Source organism: Oncorhynchus masou, chromosome 2, assembly GCF_036934945.1.
Source record: "Oncorhynchus masou masou isolate Uvic2021 chromosome 2, UVic_Omas_1.1, whole genome shotgun sequence".
Lineage (NCBI taxonomy): Eukaryota > Metazoa > Chordata > Actinopteri > Salmoniformes > Salmonidae > Oncorhynchus > Oncorhynchus masou.
Window position 1 is genome coordinate 27,075,657 of NC_088213.1, and position 9,262 is coordinate 27,084,918.

Sequence of the window (9,262 nt, forward strand, 5' to 3'; positions counted from 1 at the left end):
TTGTTCTTAATTTCCTCAATTAAGTTGGAAAAATAGGAAGATCGAGCAGCAGTGAGGGCTCTTCGATACTGCACGGTACTGTCTTTCCAAGCTAGTCAGAAGACTTCCAGTTTGGTGTGGGGTGATTTCCGTTCCAATTGTCTGGAAGCTTGCTTCAGAGCTCGGGTATTTTCGATATACCAGGGAGCTAGTTTCTTATGACAAATGTTTTTAGTTTTTTGCGGTTCAACTGGGTCAGGCCAGGGTGTGACATGGGTTTATTTGTGGTGTGTTTCGTCTTGGGGTTGTGTGGGGTGTATAGTATAGTCTATGGCTGCCTGAGGCGGTTCTCAATCAGAGTCAGGTGATTATCGTTGTCTCTGATTGGGAACCATATTTAGGTAGCCATATTCTTTGAGTATTTCGTGGGTGTTTGTTCCTGTCTCTGTGTCTTCACCAGATAGGACTGTTTAGGTTTTCACGTTCCGTTTGTTGTTTTTTGTTCATGTTCAGTTATTTCACATCTAGTCTACTTTCATTCAATGAACATGAGTAACCATCACGCTGCATTTTGGTCCGCTCCTCCTTCAACAGAAGAAAGCCTTTACAATATGGCCCTGGAGGCCTGGAAACAGTAGCTATAAAAAGTGATCGAGTAGGCTGCATAGATTTCATGACGAGAATCTCAAAAGGCGAAAACATAGTTTTTCTTTTGTATATTGAAATTTGCGATCGTGAATGTTAAGAACTCCTCCGCCTTTGCGGGATCCACAGGGGATATGGTCACTATGTAACCAGGAGGTGAGGCCTCATTTAACACAGTAAATTCATCAGGCTTAAGCCATGTTTCAGTCAGGCCAATCTCATCAAGATTATGATCAGTGATTAGTTCACTGACTATAACTGCCTTTGAAGTGAGGGATCTAACATTAAGTAGCCCTATTTTGAGATGTGAGGTATCACGATCTCTTTCAGTAATGGCAGGAATGGAGGAGGTCTTTATTCTAGTGAGTTTGCTAAGGCAAATACCGCCATGTTTAGTTTTGCCAAACCGAGGTCGAGGCACAGACACTGTCTCAATGGGGATAGCTGAGCTGACTACACTGACCGTGGTAGTGGCAGACTCCACTAAGCTGGCAGGCTGGCTAACTGCCTGCTGCCTAGCCTGCACCCTATTTCATTGCGGAGCTAGAGGAGTTAGAGCCCTGTCTATGTTGGTAGATAATATGAGAACACTCCTCCAGCTAGGATGGAGTCCGTCACTCCTCAACAGGCCAGGCTTGGTCCTGTTTGTGGGTAAGTCCCAGAAAGAGAGACAATTATCTACAAATTCTATCGTTTGGGAGGGGCAGAAAACAGTTTTCTACCAGCGATTGAGTTGTGAGACTGCTGTAGAGCTCATCACTCCCCCTAACTGGGAGGGGGCCAGAGACAATTACACAATGCCGACACACCTTTCTAGCTGATTTACACGCTGAAGCTATGTTGCGCTTGGTGACCTCTGACTGTTTCATGCTAACATCGTTGGTGCCGATGTGGATAACAATATCCATATACTCTTGTCGTGTCTTTGGCTATGCCGGATTAATTGATAAGACATGCTATTCTATAAAATAATTTATCCGTAATTAATATCACCTGATTGAGCTAATCATGTAAATGTAATTAACTAGAGAGTCGGGCACCACAAAATAATATTTATAGAGCTGTTATCTTTCGAATAAACTCTTAACGAACTAGTAATATTTTACATCAATAGCAGTCAACATTAATCTTCATTTTACTTCAGTCTCATAATCTGAAAGTTGTAAATGATTTTATCTGCAAGAACCCTGGCTAACAATTTGAATCAGCAATACAAAATTGGGTTTAATTATTTATTTACTAAATACCTAACTAATCACACAGATTTCACATACACACAATTGATCATAACTTGATTACAAGTTACGTCATAAAGGAAAACGTCCCTAGCAGGTGGAACAGATATGACGGCTTGTTACACAAAGGAAAAGGGGCTGGGATGAGTGAAAGTGCCGGAAGACAGGAACAAAGGAGAAGCTGTGCTATCGTAAATACAGTATCTTATTCATTCTAAATTACCGCCCATTTGGAAAAGGAAAATGCAATAAATATTTACTCTGAGCTGCGCTTCAGTAGGTTGGTGGTAGATGGAAGGCCGTGTTGCCAAACCGAGTCCTCTGTACTTTGAAGAATGTCTATGGTTGTCAATTGGATACGTTGTAGTAACGGCGTTGTGTGATAGACGGGATACTCTGTCTGTTCCTTCCTAACCTGCGTTTGCAGCTGCGGTCGCTAACTCAACAGCTAGGAGGTATCACTTCTGTAGTGAATAAGAGTTCAAAAGTTCATACCATTCGCAACCAAAGCTCATGCTGATGTTGGCTTTGCTCTGTAGTTATTATCTGAACCATTCTGACATAGGACCGTCGCCCTCATACCCTCGGAACAGGAAGTTATGTTGTCGTCAAGGGCTTATATAGGAAGGGAGAGGAGGGTGTGTTTGAAAAGTATTATATCCCTTTTCCCTTCACAGGGGAGGGCCACTGATTGAGCAGCCCTATCTTATGGAAACCCAAATGTCACATTTTAGAAGCTAAAATCACATTTCATCCCATCACAAATAATTTAATATTCAAACATCTGAATTGAACAACAATTCCATGTGAATCCGATAACTCTGATGTGTAGACTTTCCACTGTAGAGTTTATGTCATCTTATCATTGATGAGAATGCAGTAGCGTGCCGTGGTTCTGGGGCCTGGGCCTTCAGTGAAGTCCTACACAGTCCCACCCGAATTAATCCACCTCTTATTACCATCATTATGATGCCATGGCTCTAGACACTATACATTTAGACAAAAACGCAGTATAACCAGGCGTTGCGTCACCTTGAAATTGACATTTTTATTCAGTGAATTGCAGGGGAAGAGTACAATACCTTTTCATTGTGCAGCTTCGTTGCCCTGCGCGCTTGTTCGTTGAGCTGTAGATCCACTCGGGTGTCCCCAAAAGTTCTCAAAAGCACCATTGTTTGTAAGTGCCCAGCCGTACTTTGGTGTCTTGTTATTGCCTTGGTTAGATAACTCAGGTTTGCAAAGCCAGTGTGGCTCCAAACACCAAATCGATCACTTGCAAATAATAGGCATTCCCAACAGTACAGTTTGCAGTGCTTCTCGGAGCCTGTCTTTGTAGCGTCGGCTTTGTAACGTTGGCGTCTACCTCTCCTGACAATGTCTAACTTTTCTTGAAAAGTTTGTCTTGAGAATGGCGTTATAATTATATCCTCGACCAAATCGATATCTTCTCCTTCCGCCACTGTGGGTTGAAAAAACAGCTTAGTAGTACGCAAATTAATTTGTTTATCAATTTCAGTTTCCTAGTTCTGAGACCTGCCCATATAGGACCTGCCTCTCAATATTGGCAATCCAATCAAAAGACGTGCAGGCACTACGCCTGCTAGCTAGCTCCTGTGTAACACTGGAGCCAGCCAGCAGGCGTACAATAGCCAACTCTAAAGCTGATTGGTTGACACTAAATTTTAATTTCCATTCACTGTAATTAAGCTACAAGCGCCCGCACTGTTAATTCTGAAGGCCTGAGGGCAGATTTTAGACCCCTGGCAACACATGATGGCTGAATATGATTGGATAAAATATCTAACATAAAGACCAGCCCTCCAAATCTCAACCTGGGGCTGGAAGCAGTGCAACCAAGAGGAACGCTATGAAATGAAGAGTGTAACTCTTACTCTGGGGAATAATTTAATACATATTTGTGGGAAAATATATGTAAAAAAATATATATATTCTGATGATGTTTAGGCCAGCAGAGAAGGCCTTGCTGGCCCTGACAGCCCACCACTGTGTCATGCATAGGTGTAATAGGTGGCAGGGAAGTCAGGCGCAGGAGAGTCAAACTGAGTGTAAAATGGAGTCTTTTAATAAAGTTCCACGAGTATGCTCCATAACAATAAATGAACAAACAAACCAAACATGGGTACGAGGACCCGACTCGCACCTATGCAACAATCACACTATACTGACAATAAAACAATCTCTGACAAAGATATGAGGGGAAACAGAGGGTTAAATACACAACAGGTAATGAATTGGATTGAAAACAGGTGTGAGAGACAAAACCAATGGAAAAGACAAAGACAAAACCAATGGAAAATGAAAAAAGGATCAATGATGGCTAGAAGACCGGTGACGTCGAACGCCGAGCACCGCCTGAACAAGGAGAGGCAACGACTTCGGCAGAAGTCGTGACACACTGTGAGAATGTCTCAGATGACAACCAAACTGACATCATATTCATTAAGTACCACCGCATATGTTCAATTGTTCGGATTACCAGAATATAGTTCATTTCCCCCCTCATTCTGATGTTCCCAGAATCTCTATGTTAACCAAGGGTTTTGCAAACCACCAAGGTGGGGAAGACGTATTTATAACTGTCATAAACCAATCCCCCAGGCCAACGTCATGACACACTCTACACTCACCAGTTTTAGCTTTAGCCAGCACCATCTCCAGATTAGCCTTAACGTCGGTAGCCCTGCCCCCTGGTAAACAGTCTATGATCGCTGGATGATTCATTTTAAGGCTAATACTGCAGGTAATGGAGTCGCCAATGACTTGGGTTTTCAATTTGTCAGAGCTAATGGTGAAAAGCTTCGGCGTCTCAGACCCCGTAACGGGAGGAGTGGAGACCTACGAAGGCTCGGCCTCAGACTCCGACTCGCTGCTTAATGGGGACACAGACGCTGTTTCATCCTTTCCTACACTGAAATGACCCTTGCCTAACGATTGCGTCTGAAGCTGGGCTTGCAGCACAGCTATCCTCACCGTAAGGCGATCGTTCTCCTGTATATTATGAGTACAGCGAATGCAATTAAAAGGCATCATGTTAATGTTACTACTTAGCTTCGGCTGTTGGAAGTCCTGAAGGACCATGTCCAGATAAAACGCCCGGAGTGAAAAAGTTGAGTGAAAAACAGTTGAGTGAGGGAAAAACTAAAAATATAAACTGTAAATAAAAAGTAAAAACCATAAAGTTGTCAGGTAGAAAAGTAAGGTTGGCTACAAAACGCACAGCAACACGTAAACAAGTCTGCAAGTTGTGCAGACCACTGCCAGAGAGGTTTTCCTCTCTTATCTATCAATTGAATTAATCCATAAAGGCTTGTTAAACAAAATGTAAGATCCTCAATTTTGTGTCTCATTAACTATATATTTAACTAGGGCTAATCAAGTTTTTCCATCACTTGTAATATACAGATATCGTCACATAGCAAACTACTGTTGATTCAAATCAGAAGAATATAAGTCGTACACATCAGTGAACTCTTAGTGCAGGACAGGTCATTTGGGGGGGCTGGCTATGTTGTTTTACTAGGGCAGCTTCAGGTTGGGCAGGAAGCTAGGCCCCGAGACCCACTACCTGTGAGACAGAATGTGGAGGGCTCTACAGTGAGCGAGAAGAATTAGTGGGGAAAATACTGGGTTGGTGAGGAAGACCATTAGACAGGGCAGCCATTCCCTCTCCTCTCTAGAAAACCCAACACCAATGTGTCCATGCTTGGTCAGCTGGATAATGGGTCTTATTATGATAATAGCAGCAGTTTCCTCCTCATGTTAGGAGTAATTCTGCTGTGACGAGAGCAAGTCCCCTTTGTGGAAGGGTGCCACTTGCATAGACACATTCAAGCATGTTTGCTTTAGCAATTCCATGGCACTTCAGTGATGATTTGTTTTTGTATTTTACATGCCGCTACAAATCAGGTGCTACAAATGGAAACAGTAGTTCAAGGTTGTTGAAGTAAAACAAACCATGTCTTGTGAATATCTATGTCACAATATAGAGCCATTTGTTTTGTTCCCCGTGTCGACGTATTGATCATCATGAAGATGACTGTTTAAAAATGTGTTTGATTCCTCTAATTGTCAACACAAACGACCCTTGTCTTAGTTGATTGGTCAGAGTTACTCACAGGGACCCAGAGCTGGTGAATGAGAGTAGCTGTGTGTGAAAGCAGCACCAGTGATAATGAAGGAGGAGGTGGTGGATGTTACAGCTTGTTCCCAGACCCAGAGGAGCTGTCCGAGGAGCTTCTTGCCTATCTCTGTGTCTGTCTGGGGAGCAGCATCTGTCACAACACCCTCATCAACGGACTACATGACAACTGGATGTCTAGGGAACGAGTTTGTACAATCTTCAATTAGTTTCAATACATCCTTAGTTCAGGCTAGTTGTTCAACCAAGAGTTGTTCAACTGACTATCAAGGGTCATGGCGAATTGATTGGACTGCTGGAGGCTGATAGGTTGAACAGAGAGTAGTCTGGGGGGAAGTTTAGAGTCTTCTTCTGTGGGCGGGTGGGATATGACCCACACATTGCTGTGCGTCACAACTGACGTTACAGACAGCTGACATTATCAAAGGCCTCCCAGAACATGACTTGAGACTGACCCACCATGTCACCGATGATGCGCCCAGTACACAGTCCAACACGGACTGGACCCTTGGAATTATCTTCCTCCCCCTCCCTCTAAAGTTATGATCTAATTATATTACCTGATTATATTACCAGGAAAGTCATATGCACAGAATAGGCTTTGAACATGTTAATCAAATGAAACTGTGTGAGAAATGATTTTCTTCCAGAAGCTTTGTTTCACTTTTGTTAAACTGCATTCCTAGGATGTGTATTTCTACTCTGATGCCCACATGCTTGTCCTCTCTGTTCATTGAGCCTCATATTCAGAAACCACACTGCAAAGCCCAAAGTTCCCCACCGCTCATCTCTTTCAAACTCTATGCTGCATCGCCACCATGTGGCTTAAACAGGGTAGTGTTAAAGTCATGCCCTTTGTCACACACTTTGTCAAGCTCTCTTGACAAATTACACGTCACAGTGATAGAAGACAGGGTGTCACCAATATGAGATAAGACATAACCCTTTATAAGACAGCTCCTCATACAGGTTGTGGGATGAGGTTTAGTATGGAGGTGGTGGATCATCAATCACTATGACACATTGTCCTGCTCTCCCTGGCTGCCCATCCTCTGACGTACACAATTACAATCAATAAGACCGAAAATAAGAGGAGGGCACTCTGCCAGGCTTGAGCCTAGTTGAGTAAGTTATTATAAAAGCGCTGAGATCAGTGGTTTCCCTGCACTATAAAAAAGCTTCAATTACATTAAACTGCTAGTTGAAGCTAAATATATCATGAGGCGATTAAAGACATTGGGCCTGAGCCAAAATGGTGACGAGAAAGCAAATTCAGTTTGACCAAGTCTGAGGTAGGTGAGAAAGGGCTACTGTATGCATATACACTGTAAGCAGAGGCCTGTCTATAGACATGATCTGAAAGTGTAGACCTGCAACACACAGTGGCAGACATGCGTACTGTACAGTGCACACATACAGTATTACACAACTGTTCTAACCTTGCTAAAATATTCTGCTTAGAATTTATTGAATAAATGGGCAGGGTTAATTAAAATTAACTATGTTACTTAGAAAGATTCCCTTCTCTCTGGTCATCCATTGACCAAAGGTAAGACCATAAAATATTACCATATGAACATAGCTTTCACACTTCTTAAAACTCAAAACACACCAGTCTCTCTGCTCTGTCCACCTCCATTCCGCCTACAAGAGGAAGCTATTCAATAATACAACGCATTCATATTATATTCATAATGCACCATGGTGAACACTGGAGTCTGCTGTGTTTCATTTCATGGCCTAATTTGCCTTCCTGCATGTCAGCGCTGAATGAAACTTTATTATTTGATCTGGATATCCTCCAATTGGAGTTTCCAAAGACTTTCAAGATTTTTAAGATGAACTCTGAAATTGCTGCTCATGGCATTGAACTTAAAATAATCAGAACCCTTGGCCTTTAATTGTGCCAATCAAAATGAGGATTTCTATATCAAAAGAGAGGAGTGAGATGAAGAGCTACACAATTTGTCTTCAAATTGTGCATTAGTGACCGGTTTGGTACTGTGAGGGCCAAGGGCATTTTCTCATAACCTATTATCACATATACTCAATTCCAAATGACCCTCATCCATAGTGAATGTACACACCATTACTTATCTATTCCACTCCAGCTATTCCACAAGGAGAGAGTGAGATGATGGCCATATTCAATGCAAATACATTTGAAATAAGAGAAGGCTCAGAGACAGTGATAACACTCAGAGCCCAAACATGTGATACCCATCAAACCCCTCAGGGTGGGAGCAAAGAGCCATGCATCTCCAAAATTCCACCCTACATAAGACCACAAATCAAGTCAGTGTTGTTAAGGAAATTTTTGTTAGTTTTTCCTTTTGCTGCATTGCCAGCTTTATTACGTACATTTTTTATAGAAGGTTAATCTTCTTAAGATAATTTAAAAAACTTCCTGTAGGATGGTTACTGAGGTAAGAGCCCTAAGACGCTTTGGAATCACAGAAAATCACTAAGGTGTTGTAATCTGTGTATTTTTCTTTTACACTGTGTTGGAATGACCAGGGAAGAGGCCTTTTACACTGTGTTGGAATGACCAGCGAAGAGGCCTTTAACACTGTGTTGGAATGACCAGGGAAGAGGCCTTTTACACTGTGTTGTAATGACCATTGAAGAGGCCTTTTACACTGTGTTGGAATGACCAGGGAAGAGGGCTTTTACACTGTGTTGTAATGACCAGCGAAGAGGCATTTTACAGTGTGTTGGAATGACCAGGGAAGAGGCCTTTTACACTGTGTTGGAATGACCAGCGAAGAGGCCTTTAACACTGTGTTGGAATGACCAGGGAAGAGGCCTTTTACACTGTGTTGTAATGACCAGGGAAGAGGCCTTTTACAATGTGTTGGAATGACCAGAGAAGAGGCCTTTTACACTGTGTTGGAATGACCAGGGAAGAGGCCTTTTACACTGTGTTGGAATGACCAGGGAAGAGGCCTTTTACACTGTGTTGGAATGACCAGGGAAGAGGCCTTTTACACTGTGTTGGAATGACCAGCGAAGAGGCCTTTTACACTGTGTTGGAATGACCAGGGAAGAGGCCTTTTACACTGTGTTGGAATGACCAGGGAAGAGGCCTTTTACACTGTGTTGGAATAACCAGAGAAGAGGCCTTTAACACTGTGTTGGAATGACCAGGGAAGAGGCCTTTTACACTGTGTTGGAATGACCAGGGAAGAGGCCTTTTACACTGTGTTGGAATGACCAGCGAAGAGGCCTTTTACACGTTGTTGGA